The sequence below is a fragment of the Capsicum annuum genome, chromosome 6 (genome assembly GCF_002878395.1).
Source record: "Capsicum annuum cultivar UCD-10X-F1 chromosome 6, UCD10Xv1.1, whole genome shotgun sequence".
In the NCBI taxonomy this organism is placed as follows: domain Eukaryota; kingdom Viridiplantae; phylum Streptophyta; class Magnoliopsida; order Solanales; family Solanaceae; genus Capsicum; species Capsicum annuum.
Window position 1 is genome coordinate 195,564,718 of NC_061116.1, and position 19,699 is coordinate 195,584,416.

The window sequence follows — 19,699 nt, forward strand, 5'->3', positions numbered from 1 at the left end:
TATATATATATATAGTGTATATATATTGTTTAACGTATTTAAAATGTATATAGGTGGGCATATATAGTGTATATTGGAAAAACAAAATTGGTTTTTGATCGGGTTTGACTGAATTTTTAACCGGGTTTAGGTGAGTTAGATCGGGTTGGGCTAAGTGGGCTGGTTTAGGGTTATTTTTTAAAATTTTACTGTTGACCCGGCCCCGGCCCGGCCCACTTAACTACAACCCGAATCGGCCCCGCCCACAACCCGACTAAACTTAACGGGCCAGTTCCGGGTTGACCCGATCCGGCCCACTTAACACCCTTACATATAACCCCACCCATTCATACTTTATGCAATATAAAACGAAACATCTTATGTTAGATGAGTTTAAGTTTTGTGCACCATTAGTGCATAAAATATTCTACACTGTCAGTTAATTTGATTTGCTATTGCAGGTTTTCCAATTGTTTACATAAAAATTAAAAAAGAAAAAGTTCGGTATAACAAGTCAAGTTTACCTGATAGTGTAGAATATTTTATACACTAACGGTGTATAAAACTTAAATTCATGGTAGATACAATCTAAATTGGTGTAAACCTTCTAAGATTTATGCTTCGAGGTTAATACAAGAGAGTCCAAGTCATGACCATCTTAAAGATGCCAAAACATGCTTCTTTTGGAGCTCTACTAGAACAATATCATGTGTAGATGATAACTTGAAGTGTGGAAGTAGCTATATTTGATAATATCATCCAAGAGAGTATTGAGCAACATCTGTTTGGAAGATAGTGTGGAGTCTACGAGGTCCAATGAAGGAAAGGAAGAGTAAATGTGCCAATATATGGCCATTTGGCATTTAGGGGTCACTTTTGGGTTCATTTTGTAATAAATTTGACTATAAATAGCAAGGTTTTCTCTTTTCTTAGAGATATATGATTGTTGATGAAGAATACACTTGCGAATGCTTATAATAGCTTGTTGGTAGCTTTCTTGTTGCTTTGACACGTTGGTTGTGAGTGGTTTAATCTCATTCTCGATCTTCGTAGGAGTTAGGTGCTTCTTTAGATTAATTGTTTAAGGACTTTTGGTTTAATATACCGTTGGTTTACTTACGATTCCTCTTCTTGTGTCTATCTTTTATCCTTTTACTTATTGTCTTTCGATTTTTGTATTTGTCTTGTATTAATTGGTATTTGAGTCGAGCTTTGAATCGTTTTCATGATTCTAATTTGAGTGTGGTATTGAAGAAAAATAAAAAAATTACAAAAAAAAAAAGAAAGAAGTTTCACGTTTTTGGGTTTTCTCCAAATATTAAGGGTTGATAAGAATTGGGGTTTGTACCTGTACTAAAAGGAGCTCAGATCTTGAATATGGGGTGAATTCGAGTTAAAAAGAAGGAGTTATGTACTTTTGAAGATTCATCTTGTTCTTGGTGTTCTTCCATAAATTCTTATTTTGTTAAAGAAAATCTTTCAAAAGGTGTGTGATCCAAAAGAAAGAAAGCAACAGTGTTGGGTATTGGAACAAAGGAATATTCAAAAAGAAAACAAAATATTTCAAGAGAGAGAGTGCAAAAGAGCCCATAAAAAGACCAATTTCGAAAGCTCTTATTGTGCTAACCCGAGCCATTTTCGCCCACACCTACCCACACAAGTCAATGCCTACATATGCACGTCACTATGCAAGTAAATTTCTAGCAACACAAGATTGAGTCACCACACAAGTGACTTTCCAGCAACACTAGATTGACCTACGAAGAGTCACCTGTGAGTGTAGCCCATCACCTACGGCCGTACCTCACTCAACATAGATCAATAAGTTCAAAATTCAATTTTCTCAGGTTTTAAGCTTTTAGTTTCATTTCCTTGATTCTTAATCACTTTCATTGATTCTTAAAACTAATTTTCAACTAGTAATCACCCTACTTAGTTGTGATTAGTTCTTGAGTCCATTTTCTTTTTTATCTTTTTTCTTTATGGATGTGTGTATTTTTTATATTTTTTTCTTAGTTAATTTCTTGATTCGCGTCCTTTTAGTTTTGATCGAATTATCTGTATTTGCTTCATTCCCTTTCTCGCGTATACGAAGAATCATAGATGGAGCAACCTTTGATACCTTAGTAGAAGTCATCATGAGGTTGCAATAAGATGTGAATGGATTGATTGGGGATTGGTTACACATGAAAGAGATGATGACAAATTTGAGGTGTCTTACACCCTAAAGCACCTCAAACGAACAAAACACTTTCACTATCACTACTCCAGGAATCATTTACCCACATTGTGCTCCAAGACCTCAAGAACATGTTTCATTACATGTTCTATCAATCTAAGTCCAATTTGACAAAAACCTTTCCACCTTAGGTCTCCTAACTGCGACGCTAGTAGTTTACCTAGTATCACTCCTTTTCTTGTGCAGGTTTATGATCAAATACTTTCAAAGAAGGATGCAAGGAAAGTGTCTTGTGAAAATATGCTTAAAAGCCTACCGGAGTTCTTAACAAAGGATTCCAAATTTGGAAAGTGTGATGAAAAGTCGGTAAATTATATGGATTTGAGGTCAAACTCTTTTAAAAAAAATGAGGATAATACAAGTCAAATCGGTGTCAACCTTCTAAGATCTATGCCTCGAGGTCAACATAAGGGAGTCCAAGTCATGACCACCTCAAGGATTCCAAGATGCGTTTAGAGTACCCTTTTAGAGCTCCCACTAGAACAATATCATGTGTGGATGATAGCTTGGAGTGCGGCAAGAGCTATATTGGATGATATCATCCAAGGGAGTATTGAGCAATATCGTATTTGAAAGATAGTCGGGAGTCTACGAGGTCCAACAAAGCAAAGGAAGAGTATATGTGCCAATATGTGGCCATTTGGCATTTAGGGGTCACTTATGGCCCATTTTGTAATAAATAGCACATGAGTATATGATTTTTGATGATGAATACACATGCGAGTGCTTACGCTAGCTTATTGGGAGCTTTCTTGTTGCTTAGACATGTTGGTTGTAAGGGGTTTAGTCTCTCTCTCGGTCTTCGTAGGAGTTAGGTGCTTATTAAATTAATCGTTTAAGGACACCTTTGGTTTAATATACTGTTGATTTGTATACGATTCTTCTTTTTGTATCTTATTTTATCCTTTTACCTTATTGTCTTTTGATTTTCATAATTGTGTGTTTTATTTTCATATTTCATCTCATATTATATGTGTTGATTTTTATAAATTATTTTTATCCTATCTGTTTAACAAAACTACCTCGTTTGATGGAGACCACTATTTTGAGCTATAATATCTCAAAAGGCCAATGAAATTTGAAATACACCAAAAGGGTTGGCACCTAGATTTTTAATTTTTTCTTTTAAAAACTAAAGATTATTTTTTTTTTTTGGTAGAGTAGAGATGCATTTATAAGTAAAAAGAGTTTTTTACAAAGCAAGGCCTAATCAGGCACAAAAACATAACAAATGGGGCTAGTGTTCCCATTACTTGTTACAGTTTAGGCGAGTGATTTCCCCTTAAATTTTTTTTCAAAAAACGACTCCTACACTAACTGGCAGTGTTGCAAAAACACGGAGTTTATAAAAAAAGTCACGCTTAGAGCCTTGCTTTGCCAGCATGTCAGCTACCCTATTCTGCTCCCTGTAAGTATGGTAGACTGGAGGATTCCCCAGGCTCCCTAGTAAACACTTGCATTCATTAACAACTGAATCATAGAGTAAGTTACATTGGTGAAGCATTCTTATGATTTCCATTGAATCAATGCAAACTTCTAATGGTTTGAGATTTTGTTTTAATTCTAGCTTGAGGCCCTCTTTGAGGGCCATAAGTTCCATGAGATTATTTGTGGTATGGGTAAAGTTCTTGCTGAAACCACCACCCAATCTCCTCTACAGTTCCTGATGACTCCTTCAATCCCTCCTTTCTCAGGGTTTCCATACAAGACCCGTTAGTATTTAGTTTAAAGAAATTGGTGGTGGTGGTGGTGGTGGGGGGGGGGGGGAATCTATTTAAGAGTGATGGTAGTTCTAAGAGTGGACACTGTGGTTGTTCCCAGATGGTGGTATTCCACAGCTTCAGCATGAGGTATGCTGAAACAAGGCTTAAAGATAGTATTTTGAAAGGTGTTGGCATTTCTCACCTTCCAACGGTGCCATAGACAGTGAGGTAGAAGGGTACCCCCAAGGAGTATTAACATCAAAACTATACTTGTGCAATCTTGCATAAGTGGTGGACCAGTTGTTAGGTTCGAACATGGAAAGGTGAAGAGGAATGCTACTTCTATATTTATGGAGGAGTTGAAACCAGAAGGTCTTTGCTAGTCTGCATCCAAAGAAGATGTGATGTTGATCTTCCTGGGTGCAATTGCAGTAGTGGCACTGAGTATCAACATTGATGCCTCTTTTGTGCAGAGTGGTTTTAGTGGGAAGGCTATTGTGGTGCATAAGCCACATGAAGGTCTTAATCTTATTGGAGACTTTAAGCTGCCAAATCCAGGTGGAGGATCTGTGGGATCTTTGGTGTCTCCTCCTACTGGTGGTAATGTACTGATAGACACTTTTACAGGAGAAAGTGTCATCCCCCCTAAGTCTTCAAAGAGGGGTATCATGACTTAGATGGGTGCTCTACATGAAAATGTTTTTCATGGTGTTGGTAATGTTGAGAGGGATATCAAAAGGAAGGGTAGTGAAGTCCCATCTTTCATCCCTCCAGATATCTTTGACCATAACTTGGTTAGGGGGATTTGTGTTAGGACCTTGGATAATTGAGGTGAGGGAGGGCATCCCAGGAATCCATCTATCTTCTCAAGCATTTACTTTAGTGCCATCCTTTATGGCCCAAAACAGGGCATCCTTACAGAGGTTCCAACAGTTAGTTATGTTGCACCAAGTCTTAGAACCCTTGTTGTAGCCCTTTCTAATAGTCCCATGCTTAGCAATGAGGGCGCTGGCCCATAGGGAGTTGGGTTTGAGAACATCCTCCAACTCAGGCTACATAGGAGGGCTTTATTCTTGATTGCAGCTCTTTGCATACCCAACCCCCCTCTTCTCTTGAGAGGGTGATGGTGTCCCATTTAAGAAGTTGTAATTTTTTTTTAACATCAGTGGTGCCCCAAATGAAGTTCCTTTGGGTTCTGTCAATCAGCTTGTGAATGGTGCTAGGAAGCCTGACGTATTGCATAATGTGGTTAGGGATGCTGGCTAGGGAAGATTTAGCAAGAGTAACCCTACCAGTCATGTTGAGAAATTTAGTCTTCCATCCAGCCAACTTACTTTTTAAGTTATCAATGATGAATTGAAAGTCTCCCCTGACAAGGTTTTTTATGAAAGATAGAAAAGCCCAGGTATTTACCAAAGTCATTGGAGGATTGGATGCCCAGGAGGGTAGATAGGTTCTTCTGCTCAGCTAAACTACAGTTTTTTTAGAAGATGACTTTAGACTTTGCAAAATTAACTTTTTGGCTAGAGTGAGAGCTGAAGTAGAGGAGGATTATATTGATGGTATGGCAGTTTTTTGCATTAGCTCTAGCAAAGAGTGTAAGATCATCAACAATGAAGAGGTGGGATATGTGGAGGCCTCTTTTAGAAATGGATATAAGTGTCCATTGAAGGGTATCAACCTCAGAGGTGATCTTTTTAGACAAGAGCTCCATATAGAGAATGAAGAGGTAGGGGGACATAGGGTTCCCTTGTCTAATGCCTCTGGTTGGGTTAAAAGGGGTGGTCTTCCCCCCATTAACCAGAATAGAAATAGAAGGGGTTGAGATGCAAGATAGGATGAGTTTTATGATGTTTTGGGAAAATTTGAAGAAGGAGAGGGCCTGTCTAATAAAGGACCATTCAAGCCTATCAAAAGCTTTTTCCAAGTTAATTTTTAGGAGCATATTGGACTTCTTTCCCTTCATTTTGGAGAAGTGGCTGACATACTCCTGAATAATGATTGCATTATCAGAGGCTCTTTTCTTAGCCAGAAAACTGGCTTGCGAGGGGCCAATGATGTTGGAAAGAAAGGGCTTAATCCTGGTAGCTATGATCTTAGTGATGATTTTATATTAGGTATTGCAAAGCCCAATGGGTCTGATGTTCTTGAGAGTTGTGGCATTTCTGCACTTAGGGATGAGGCAGAGGTAGGTAGAATTAACTCTGGGATCAATAGAATTAGAAGTGAAAGTATCTTGGCAAAACTTCACTATAGGAGGGCCCAAGGTGTCCCGAAATTTCTGGTACACAAAGGGATGTAAGCTATCTAGCCCAGGGGCTTTATTTGGTTTGAAGAAGAAAACAACTCTTTTGACCTCTTCAGGGGAAAGGATGGCTTGTAAGAGACCATGGTTAAGAGAGTTGATGGATCCCAGAGTAGAGGGGTTTAGTTGTGTATTGAGGTACCCTAAGGTATGCTCAGTGGTTTAGAGTTTAGCATAATAGTTGGAGACAGTAACGACAATGTCCTTCTGATGATAGTGCCAAGTGCCACTGTCATCCATGATGGAATTGATTCTATTCTTTCTTCTCCTATTGAGAGTGGAAGTATAGAAAAATCTTGTATTAGAGTCTCCTTCAAGCAATCAAGAGATCCTGGACTTGAGCTTCCAGAATTCATTCTCTAGGTTGAGAATGTAGTTGAATTCCTTCAGTAGAGTATGTTCAAGTCCATGGAGGAAGGGCTGCCTAGGATGGGGAGAAGAGAAGAGTGATCAGAATGAGTCCTAAGGAGGTTGGTGATTGAGGCCTCAGGGTACATGTGGATCCATATGTCATTGGCTAGACATCTGTTAGGCCTTTCTAGAATAAGACCTTGTCTATTCTTATACCTCATGTTGGACCAAGTGTATCTGCTACCTCTGAAACGTAAGTCAATGAGTTGACAGTGGTTTAGGCAGTTCATAAACAAGTTAGTTCTATTGAGGTTTATCTTAGAGCCTCCAAATTTTTCAGAGGCTCTGAGTACCTCACTGAAATCACTTCCAACTAGCCAGCTCTTACCCTCAGGGGTAATGTAGGTATCAGAAAAAGAGGAGAGCTGTTCCCAAAGAGTAATCCTAGAGTGAAAGTCAGTGCTAGCATAAATAATGCTAACAAACTAAGAAGAAGGAGGGGAGCTAACCTGGACTTTGGATAAATAGCCTGGGAGGAAATGGAGACAGAGATGATAGATATAGAGTCTTCTCTCCACATGATGACAAGACCTCCAGAGTTGCCATTGGCTTCAGACTGGATGTGGTGCTGGTAGCGCAGCTCATCACAGAGATTATGATGGTCGGTCATCTTAGTTTCTAGCAAGGCAAGGATGCACAGTTGGTGAATATTGACCATGGCTTTGCAATGCTTTATGAATTCAATATTCTTAGCCCCCTTAGTATTCCACACTATGCAGTTCTTCATTTTTGGGTGGAGATGGTGGGGTGGCTCTGGTATTGTTACCTTTTCCTTCCCTTGGGGTTCGAGGTGAGTGCTAATGAGGATGCCTTCCTTTTTCTACTGAATGGAGTCAGGGTGACTCTAAGGGTCTCTTCTCTCATAGGGCTAGCTGTATTTATTCTTAGACCTAACTCTGCCAACCTTAGTGGAATCAAGATGATCATTATCTCTTGAACTGGCTCTGTGAACTCTAGATTTAGAGGTTCTAGCATGTCTAGGATCTCTATTCTTGGGAGTCTGAGTTGGGATAGGAATTCTTTCATATCTCTAATGCTGGCTCTTAGAGCTTCCAAGGCATTCAATCTCTCTACCCTCTCCAGAGTGAGGTGAGGGAATGTTATGGTCGAGGAGGAAGGAGGTGACTATGTTGGAGATAGCAAGAGCTCCCCAAAGGGAGGTGCAAAATATGGTCCCAGAAGCATCATTGCAGGATCTCGAGGAGGAAAGAAGGGGAGGCTCAGGATCAGGTGATTCATGATTCTAGCTAAGGATTCCGTGGTCAATTCCTCTTAAAAGGGTGATTTGATCACTTAGAATAGAGTGGACATCCATACGTTGGACCCATATGTTTGGAGACCCTGGTTTAGGCTCGCCATTGTCAGTTGTGCTAGATACTGAAGGTCCTGAATGAGGATAATGATGTGTCTCTCCTCCCATTCCAAGTGAAGGGGTACAGTTTGGTTGGATAGACAAACTTCTAACCATAAAGTTGGATGATGGTTCGGTGAAAGAAGAGCTGTTATGATGGTTATTTGGTTGGAGTTCGAGGTGTCCATGGCTGTTTTCTTGAGTAAAGTCAGCCATGCTCTCCTCAGAATATATAGAGTGAGGGGAGGTGGAGGAGGAGAGATGAGGTGTTTTCCCATGGAAAACATCACCAATATTTAATGCACTGTCTGTGTCTTGGAAAAGCTCCATTCTATCATTGCGAGAAGTGAAAAAGTTTTTCGTTGTCAGGACTTTAGGCTCATCATTGCCTAAGTCCAGGTGACTGGGAGGGCCCCCACTTTGAGGGACTTCATTCCTTTTTATTCCCATAAGAGTGGGGGAATTTAATTTAATAGAAGGGGAATTAAGAGATTGGGAGTCGGGTTTTCAGAAGGCAAGTAGGCCTTAAGATTGGGCCCATTAGTAGTGGTAGAATTGGGCCTCTAGGCCATATGAGTATTTATTTGGCCCATAACAGCGCTGGGTGGGCATGCCTAATTCTTTTTGGGCCTTTTGTCCGTACTGATAGGCCTTGAGGATTCTTCTTGGGCCATCCCAGTAATGGCAGTGCCCTTTGGAGGAGGCCTGATGGACTCTCCCGGCGCCGTTTTCGGTTGGTTAGGGTTTAGGAACTTACCTGTGACCACATCGAAGGTTTTGACCTTGACGATGGGTGATTCTCTCGGGTTAGGTTGATGGTTTTTGAGCCCCGATTTCTTCTTCTTGGCAAATGTTACTGTTTGCCAATCTGAGTGTTTCTCAATCGATGGTATGTTCTCCGACGTGGGAGAGATGGTCGTTGATGTTGTTGCTTCGCTTCTACTATTGAGTGGGTTTGACTTCAGCGAATATGAGCAATTACTTGTTGTATGTCCAAGCCAGCCACAATTCTTGCATAGAAAACTTTCTTTTTCGTATAGGAGAGGCTGATTATGACGATTGATGGAGATTGAAGCTATTACCGGGGTGTTTAGGGGGATCTGAACGTAAATTCTAGCATACCTTCCCCTTAGGCCATTGATGTGCATGTATCTACTTTTAACAAAGTCCCAATTTTTGAGCCGATCCGATGGAGGATTGAGGCATCATAAAGCTTTATGGGTAGGTATGGAAGCCTTACCGAAATGGCCATTGAATCCACTTTAGATTAACTAGGTACGAAGTTGGGTTCCCACATCCTTACAGAGATGAAGCTACCGACTATGAACCAGGGTCCCCCTTGAAGGATTGAGGATTTGCTTTCTGATTTCGAAAGTTTTACAGTGAAGAAGCCTAGCCCCAGATCTATGAGGCACAGGGGTTCTGATAAATTCCACAGGTCATCCAGTTTTCTCTTAAGGTATTGGTGGTTGAAATCCCTTCAATAGGCTTGATGATGACGGAGTGGATCCAAGGCACGTATAATCTGACTCTGTCTTCCTCCGATGCTTTGGGTCCTCGTTTCTGCTGGGTTTTGGAGTTCCCATAGGAGTTAGAGGTGGGGTGATTTTCCCAGTTACGATGTCTTTGTAAGAAAGTGGAGGTTCTGCCATGAGAAACTCTTTTGAAGAACTGGTTATTGGGGGATTGGGTAGGAGGCGTGGGGTTAAGGTTTAGTCCATGGCGGTTTTGGTGCCGATGGTGGGAGAGAAGAGTAGAGAGAGGGAGGTCTTTCTCTCTCTTACACATATATTTAATAAAAGTAAACAAGCTCATTCTTAGTATAGTAAGAAAATAGAAATGTGAATGAGCACCAGAGCTGTGTATAAATAGAATCAATTTGAATAATTGATTTGAATTATACAATTTGAATCGATTTATAAATTTAAGTTTAGAGTATTTCGATTTTACGAATCGAATGAATTTGGGTGTTAACAATTCAAATTGACACACACACACGCGCGCGCGCGCGCGCGCACACACACACACACACACACACACACACACACACACACACACATATATATATATATATATATATATATATTATTTACAAACCTAAAACTGACAATAGGCCATGCTCACATTTAGTGTATTTTAATTATAAAATCTTGTCATTATAAATATTTCCTCCATTCTTAAGTACTTATTATCTTTGTTAAAAATAAATATTTTATTACACTTGCCATTTTAAAAAAGGACATAATTATTTATTTATTTTTACTTATCTCATTAGTCATGAAGAAATATTAATATACTAGTACATAGGGCTGGGTATTCGGTTTGTTCAGTTTGATAGATTAATATCGGTTCGGTTTTTTAATTTTTGGATTGACAAAAATGACAACAGTAGTCAAACCAAAATAAATTCGGTTCGGTTATTTCGAATTTTTATTTTGGTTTTGAAGATTAAAGTAGTGAACCTCTCTTTGTTATAACTGGACATTTAAAATTAATGATTTTTCTTAAAAAATAATTTTTTTCAAACCTATTTTTTATTTTCAGATATAAATAACTCAACATGGATGAAACTAAATGATATAACCATAAGTTTAACATAATATATAACTTTTCATTATGCATAAGTTGCATAAACAGTCGAAACTCAAAAGAGTGGTCACTGCCGGAAAGACCACAATCGGCATTACAGGCTGCAGCCCACAGTGGTCGTCTGGACGACTGGTCGCCGGCTCAGGTGTTGTTGTACAGACGACGATCTCGTCGGCGGTCTATGGTTCAATCGATTGTTCGACTATTTGACTGATATATGTTGTTAGCTGTATGCGGCGTGCTATTACTTATTAGTTATTAGGGTTGCTATTATATATTTATATTATATTATTATATTATTATATATTAAATATTATATATATATAATAATAATAATAATAAAATATGTATATTATCAATTATTTATAGAATTTCGGTTAATCAGTTTATCCGAATTATTTTTTTGAAAAACCGAACACCGAATCGTTTAATTGAATTTCAAAAATTATAAATCAAAACCGATTTGAAAAACCGAAAAACCAAATCAAAATTAAAATTTCGGTTTGATTTTTTAATTTTTTCAGTTTAAACCAAAATATGTCCAGTCCTACTAGTACATACATAACAGAAAGGATAAATTACACAAATCCCATATTTAAGAGATTATATTACCTAATATCCCTTACTTTTTAAAAATGTACATAAAATTCCATTTTTCAACTTTACTCTTGATACATATCAAGAAAATCCTACATTTTATTTTTACTCCACCATTAACTCATTCAAGATTTCCTTCCCTAAAATATCTCCCTAATTATTAACAATTAAATTATCTTTCTTTTTGATTTTTCTCTTACATTAATGCTTAAATCATCTTCCTTCGTGATTTTTTCTCATCCATTAATGCATGCAACATTTTTTTTTTTTCTTTTCCTAAAATCTTTTCCTTTTTTTTTTTTTTTTTTTTTTTTAAATCTATTGATACATATATAAATTTATTTAGTTATTCATACATGTTTATTCTTTTAATGGTGATTCATATGAATGATAAATATGATATCATTATATAGGTATTATGGTGATTCATACGATAGATACATTTTATATGATTTTAGCGGGTGATACATATGATATTAATGGGTGATACATATTGTATTATGGTGATTCATATTGTAGATACAATTGTTTATTTCAATTATTGGGTTATTTATATGATATTAATGGGTGATATATATGATATTATGGTGATTCATATAGTAGATACAATTATTTATTTCAATTATTGGGTGATTCATATGATATTAATGGGTGATATATATGGTATTATGGTGATTCATATGGTAGATACAATTATTTATTTCAATTACTGGGTGATTCATATGTTATTAATAAAAGGTAATGGTGTAGTCAGTGTAGAAAATAAAAGTAATAATATTGAAAACAAAAGTAATAATATTTAAAAAAAAAGACTAAAAGCAGAATTGAAACATAATTAACATTAAATCTAAAAAAAAGGACTAAAATTAAAGATGAAAAAGGAGAAAAAAAAGACATATCTTTCATAATTAAAAACGAAAAAAGAGAAACATAATTAAAGCACCTAAATTAAATCTAAAAAAATAGAAAAATTAGATATCTTTTCTTAAATAAAAGAATATAATGAATAAAAGAGAATCTATTACTTCCTTAAATAAATATCTTGTTAGTTTCAAATGTATCACTTTTTTATATGTATCACCATATGTTAATATGTATCGTCATTTCAAAAAATTAGGATAAAATATAATTAACAAAATAGTCAAAATTTTCACTTAAAAATTAAAGGATTTATGTAAGTTACCCCTTTAAAAAAACTAAAAGTCGCCTTCTTGTCGACTCATTTATAAGTACATCTTTTAGATTCCATTTAGTTAGTCATAGCGAACTCGATAACTAATCAATGTCCATTTTTATATACTTTCAGAATGATATTTGTAATTAAAACAAAAGTTAGGGAGATATTAAAGAAAGTGTTACCCCACAAATGATGCCCGACAAGGATAGGATGTAAAGACCTTACTTTTATCTCTGTGAGTTAGAGATACAATTCTATACGAATCGTTTGGTAGAGTGTATTGATAAAATTAATGTATGTATTAATTAATGAGTATTGTCAGTACCTTATTTGGTATGTTTTTCGGTCTATGTATAATTAACACTCTATTATGTATTGAGGTGTGTGTTAGTAATACACACAATTTTATATGTATTAGTAATACAATGACTCTAGTATATGAATTAACTTATTAAATGATATTATTACCCCTTAAAATATTTTTCACATCCTTTTTCCACCATTATCTCATTCCCTAATTCCTTCCCACCATTTTTTAAAAAGCTGTCCTTTTTTCCACTATTATCTCATTCCTTAGTTCCCGCCATTTTTAAGAAATCTGCCCTTTCTCCTATTTTACTTTCCCGTGGAAATGAGAATCCCATAGAAATGAGAAGATAGTTTGTCATAATATATTTCCCAACTCTTTTCTATTCCACGATATATTCTACATCAGGCAAAAAAATAAAAATAAAAAAAAAAAAAAAAAAAAAAATCTCAATTTCAAGATTAGAAGAATTGTCAATTTCCAGATTAGACGAATTGTTGGTGCTATTTTACTGCAGTTGTTGTTTTCAATCTTCATGACAGTTGGTGCTACTTCATCGCCAAGAATTGTTGGTGCTACTTGCTAATGTTAGTTGTATTTTCTTCTACCCTTGAAAAAATAGTGTACAAGGGAGGGTATTTTGGTAAATAAATATTTTTCTATAAAGATTATGTAAATATATATTAACCTTAATATATCAAACCAAACGTTGTATAAAAAATAATGTCTGCATAAATAATATTAGCATTACTAATACTTACATTAATAATGCAAGCATTACTAATACATATGCAAGCATTACTAATACATCTTATTCTACCAAACGACCAACAACAATTATCTGAAATAAATAGATGTGAAAAATTAACTTTCAATAAATATTTAATTTTGAACCCATATTACAAAAGTGCAAAGAATTCAATTGCAAGAAGTTGAAGGTTAAATCAATAAAGTTTCAATTCTGGAACAACCTCTTAATGTAAATACTATGGGGGAAGAGCGACAAAGTTATAATATAATCTGGTTTACATATTTTAAACCTAGCTCATCCCTCGTTTATTTCATGAACTGGAGGTTCAGGTTCAGCGATTTCGTGGATTTGCGGAGCAAGGTCAGGCAATTCTTCAAGGGGATGTTCATTTTCTGCTAATGGTGCAGCATTTTGTAGAGGAAGGTCAGGCAATTCTTCATGGGGAGGCCCATTTTCTGCTAATGGTGCAGCCCTGCCATTAAAGACTTCTGCTAGAGCAGAAAGCTTTTGCAATATTGGCTGATCAGTAGCTAAGATTTCTCTACACCGATAAAGGAAGAGGAGGATGAATATGAGAAAAGCAAAGACTATTGATGCACCAGCTATGATGAAAAGGCCAATAAAACTATCTAGCTTGAGGCTCTCAGATGTCATAGCCATTATATCTCTGCGTGGACAATCTGTTCCATTCCCAACCCATTTCTGTAGTACATTATTCATAAACTCTCCCTCCATCACCTGCAAGACTGCTTTTGAGACGTCAGGTACCAAGGGAGATCCTTTTGGAAACGCCTGCCAGAAGTTTGGGGGATAAAAGATTAAATCATTGAGTAAACAACAAACCAAACTAAACAAATGTAAATATGTTCCGAAACATCACTGGAGTGCGACAATCTTACGAATCCAAAGCCAGCAGCCCTGTACGACGGACCGACCATAGTATACTTCCTGCAGTACTTATTGAGGAAGAGTCTGAGATAAGGTAGTTCATCAACAATTGCACCAACACCTCCATTTTTACTTCCTCTTGAGAGGGCATCATTATACTCTTCCAATGTATTGTAACTTCTGAACTTGGAACTGTCAAAATGCATGCGCTTCAAGATTTCTTTGTCAAAGGAACCTTCTTGGTATCTGTTAAAATTGGTCTTGGACCTAACACACACCCCAAAAGCTAGCTCTTGAGGAGGAGGAGTGCCCAAGCCTTATAAGGAGACCAAGGACCCTTTCCTCTTCCGATGTGGGATACTTAAAACTCCCCCGCACGTCCAGGCTAACTGTAGTGTGGACAACACACACAGGCTAACTGGAGCGTGGACAATATATATGTGGGCCCACCATCGGTGAACAAATATTTAGAATGGGCATGACTCTGATACCATGTTAAAATGTGAGCTTGAAAAGCTCAACTCTGCAACAATGGTGAACTCTTAACAGAAGAGAATAGAGAAGAAGCTGGAAACTGTAATTTGTATTGAGGAAATTATCTAATCTACTCTCTCTTGTACATCAACCCTCTATATATAGAGGTGTAGTGAAGAGGCAGAAGAAGAAAGAAAAATATCTCAATGACAGCTGGCAACTAACTAACTAAGTCACAGGATTAGTAACTAATTGGGAAACTGACTAACTGTCCACGTGGACAGTTCATTCTTAATGAGATCATTGAGGTCTGTTATAGTGGGTTGGAGCTGTTTCACTGTTAACATAGATGTTAAGCTGGCTGTATAACTTGATGTCAGCACCAGAACCACGAAAAACCACACAGTCAGCACAAATCTTGTTAAGTTACTTGTTACCTTCTCTCCTGAAACAACCAGTCATATATATGATTTGATGAGAAACAAGGAGAAATCCTAAAGCTTCCGTATAATTTGTTTTGTGTTAGAGACTTACTTTGAGCAAAAACGAGAGTTGAGAAAGAAAACCAGAATGTAATCCCAACTTGCTCGTGTGTGGGTTCTCGAAATTCTGGGTTTTTACTATGTTCGAATACCCAAGCAAAAAAACCAATGCAGATGAAGGATGCTACGGCTGTTATCCAAAGCTTACGCTCTAGAGGTTTCAAGAAAATCCACATATTCTTTCTGTCATCATCCCTAACCGGCACAACAACAGAAATACCGGACTCTGAAAAAGGTAATGTGAAATCCACATACTTGGATCGGCTCGCTAAAATGGTCACGTCACCTACAACTGCATCATATTCCTGGTTCAAGCAAACAATGATTTTAGAACTGTGGTTGATTCCAGTCAAAGAAGAAAGTAGGTATGAAAGTCCTGAAGAGGAGCATGTAAGTAAGATATTCAGCCAAAGAGATTAATTAATTAAAAAGGATTGGAAACTACCTTCGAAGAGATCTTTTTAACAAGAGCATCATAGTCTAGAGAATTTGGCTATGTGCTATTGAAAATGGAATAAATTTGTAAGGGATGGCATATGGCAAGGATTGAATGACTTCTTTGAAGACATCTGGAATGAAACCAGTTGCAGTAACTAGTTGTGTTTTGGCATCTATTTCCACTTTAATGAATTGCGCCATCCCTCCTTTGACTGGAACTCCAACCCTTAACTTCTTCCCACTTGTGGGTATTTCCCAGCCTCTTGGAACAATAGTTGAATCACCTGGACAAATGATGGCCTGGCCCCTAGTTGCTCATTAATATTCTTAGCTGTTTTACCATTATTCTTCAGTTTATACAAAATGCCATCCTTCTCTGTCCAGAATCCAACACTTCTCTGTCCTTTCCCAATTATATTCACAATCTCATATGGGGATGGTTGCAATTCTCCGTCAATGATATGGAATTCACCACTAAGTCCTCTTTTTTGCGTTGTATTTTGCATAGAGTCAAGGAGCAGAGACCCAAATTATGAGGTTCCAATTGCATCCAAGTCCGTTAAATTATCTCCAGTGTCTGCTTTCTTGAATTTTGGGATAGTTGTAATGCGCATTTTCGCTAATGCTTTTGCTAATGCAGTGATGCTATCATACGCCCATAGCCCGAAAACATTGAGTTCAACTGGGTCCATGTCTGGAAACTCTTGACGGAATCTCTTTCTCCATCTCTTTGTGAAACTGCTAAGCTCATTTGATCTTGGAATATAAGGTTTTATACCAAGAACACCTTGCATTGATGACTCGATCACTGAATGATCTACCGAGTCCAGCAGACTCGGTAGCACCTCTGTGATGATCCATGCATATCCACTGCTCATCATCCCGGCTTCTTTAGCCTTGAGGAAAAGGCGTGAGGCAAGATTTGGTTGCAACTGCATGACGAACACCCTGGTCTGCATTGTATTCAAATTGTACAACTCCTTTAGGATTTGATCATCATTGACTGAAGGAGAAATAACACTTCTATAGGAGACCTTAGTGTTGACTTCCAATAAGGCATCAGTCAAATAAGGAACTATCCCGGTTGGGCTATCCTCATAGATTACTACAACCTGCCTCCACTCATAGGTTTTAACAGTTGCTGCAATGGCTTTAGTCCGACTGGAAGAAGGAAGTGCTCCTCTGATGAAAAAAGGATTTTCCTTGACCGTAAGAAAAGGACTTGTTGCTGGAGAGATTATAGGGACTTTTACTCTATTCCCTATGTCAATCACAAACTCAGTTTGGGTAGACATTTAATTTGTGGGCCAAAGATAGCTTGTACTTGGACATCCTTTAGCAAGTATATGGCTGCACATACACAATCAGAATTTAAGAAATTGTCCAAACATAGGAAAACCAAGGGAAAAGTGAAGAATCCTGAAAGGATTCAGTTCTTGAGTTCTTGATTTCTATAATTTTTTATGATAGGCAAATAGGCACATTAAATGCACTTCTTTTTTCTGGTTAAAGTAGTGGATTTATGTTAATAACAAATTAAAGAGCGTCATTACAAACAGTACAGCTCCTTAGAGCAAATGAGTTCTTAAAGCGAGCCAAAATATTACTAGTACTAGTAGTTTTTCCTAACAAATATGTGTCTTAAGAACTATCCCTCTAGCAAAACAAAGCAAAATAAAGGAGGGGTAGGCAGAAAGTTAAGTTCTCCAAAACATGCTCGCTTCATTCTTTCCATAGCCAAATTGTTGGCAGCTGCGTTGGTTTTCCCGAAAGGTATGCCCAGTCAGAAGAAAGATTACTGGTACTACCGATTGGACAATTTAATCATCTTTGACTTCACATCACACCTCGCATTGAAGTGGATGCGTGAGATATGGACCCGGGTTTAGAGGTTTGTCCTGGCAGGAAGATTTCTGGACCTTAAACTCGCGACTCAGATCAAAGGTGCATGTAGACACGAGAGAATGGTGGTTCCTGGAAGAGTAGAGGATAGCCACAAAGAACCTTCGACATGAACCCTTGTTTCCTAGATAACGAAGAGAGTAAAAAGCAAGTTTCGTTAAGAACATCTTGGTGAACAGTGTTTGTTACGTCAACCTCACATGTTATTGTTCCTTCATCAACTTTATTGTCGGGGACGGACTCCAAATCACGAATGATTAGCAAAAATTGTGACTTGTTCCTTTGGAACGAGTACAAGTGATTTTCTACGATAACAAGATGATCCCACCAAGATAATGACAAAAGATGACACGTGAGAGGTGTCAATGGTTTTCCAATGGTATAGGTATACCAAGTCTGATCCTTGAAGCTGAAAGCAAGAAGAATGTAGCCGTCACGCGACTTTACGTATAGGGTGGTCTCGTTTGAATGACCACCGTCAACAATCAGAGTGGCAAGTTCATAGTCAATTGCAGGATACAAAAAATTATTGGGTCGAGGTAGTGAAACCCATCCTTTAGAAAGATGACTCATATTCAGCATCGGCTGTCCGCCATTGGGATTATCAAAAGAGATAACATAAAGCCAGTGATCAATGAAGAAGACGAGTGGGAAACACATGGGAGCTTTCAACTTTGGGATGTTGTCCATCCATTTCCTCTTGGGAATGTCATAAACTTTGATTTCGAGAGAATAAAATAAAGGGAAAACTCTCAAATATGCTAAGGAACTATTAGAAATGATTTATTTATGTCATCCGTTAAAAGTTGGGCGCATTTATTCCATTGCTGTTACAAAACCAACTCATCCTTGCCATAATTTTTTAACAGCCGGTTTTTAAAAACAGCCTTGCCACGTGGCAGCTTATTAGAGGGCCACGTCATTTTTTATTTATTTATTTATTTATTTTAAATTTATTTTTTTAAAAATTAAATTTTTTTTTATCCGTTAAAAAGAATCCATGCAACTTTTTGATCTATTGAAAATTAGTTTGATCTATGCTTTTAAAATTTGATTAATTTTTCATGAATATATTCTTAAAACATTCTCGTTCGATTCGTTTTTTTTTGTCATTTTTGACATATTAAGATTGCTTTCATATTTTACCTTTAATATTAATTATTTTTTCTTCAAATTAATTTCAAATACAATAGTAAACATCATTTAATAAATATATTATAATAAAATAGTTATTTTAATTGACGGGCGAGTAACTAAAAGGGAACGGAGAGAGTATACACTCCACGTTTTTTATCACTTTATTAATTTTTTTTAAAAGATTCACGTTAACTAAAACTTTTGTCATTTTTTAGTTGAAACTGAAGGGATATATAAACATCAAATATTATTATTATATTATTAATAGTTAGCTTCTCATTTTGCCAACTCTATGTATACTATATATGTCGTCATGTTGTCGCCTTCCTATTTTTGCAATGATAAATGATGATGCATAAAGTGTTACGTACAAATGTTGAATGTTGATTAGGGGCGGCTCAACCCTCTAGGAGAAAAGGCGGCCGCCTAAGACCCAGTATTTTAGGGGCCTATTTTTTTTTAGTAATAATAAATTACAAATTTTAAGAAATATATTAAATACTATTTATAGAAAAAAGAAAAATTTTATATAAAAAAATAAAACGCAAGGTCTCTGTTTGATTTTTGCCTTAGGCCATAAATTTGCTTGAGCCGCCCTTGATACTGATGATGTCATTCTATGCTTAGTAAAAAAATAAAAAACTAAAAAGTTACTTACATTCGGCTGACAAAATATTTCATGTATGCTATGACATACTATATGCTTAATTAGAATAGTGTTTGGTTATAAATTATAGTAGTCGATTTAAAAAAAAAAAAATTCTTTAAATATTTGTTTGATCATGAAAAACTAATCAAATTTTAAAAGCATAGATCAAATTAATTTTTAATGGATCAAAAAATTAGGTGGATTCTTTTTAATGGATCAAAAAAAAATTAAAAAGAAAATTATTTTTTAAAAATTTTTTT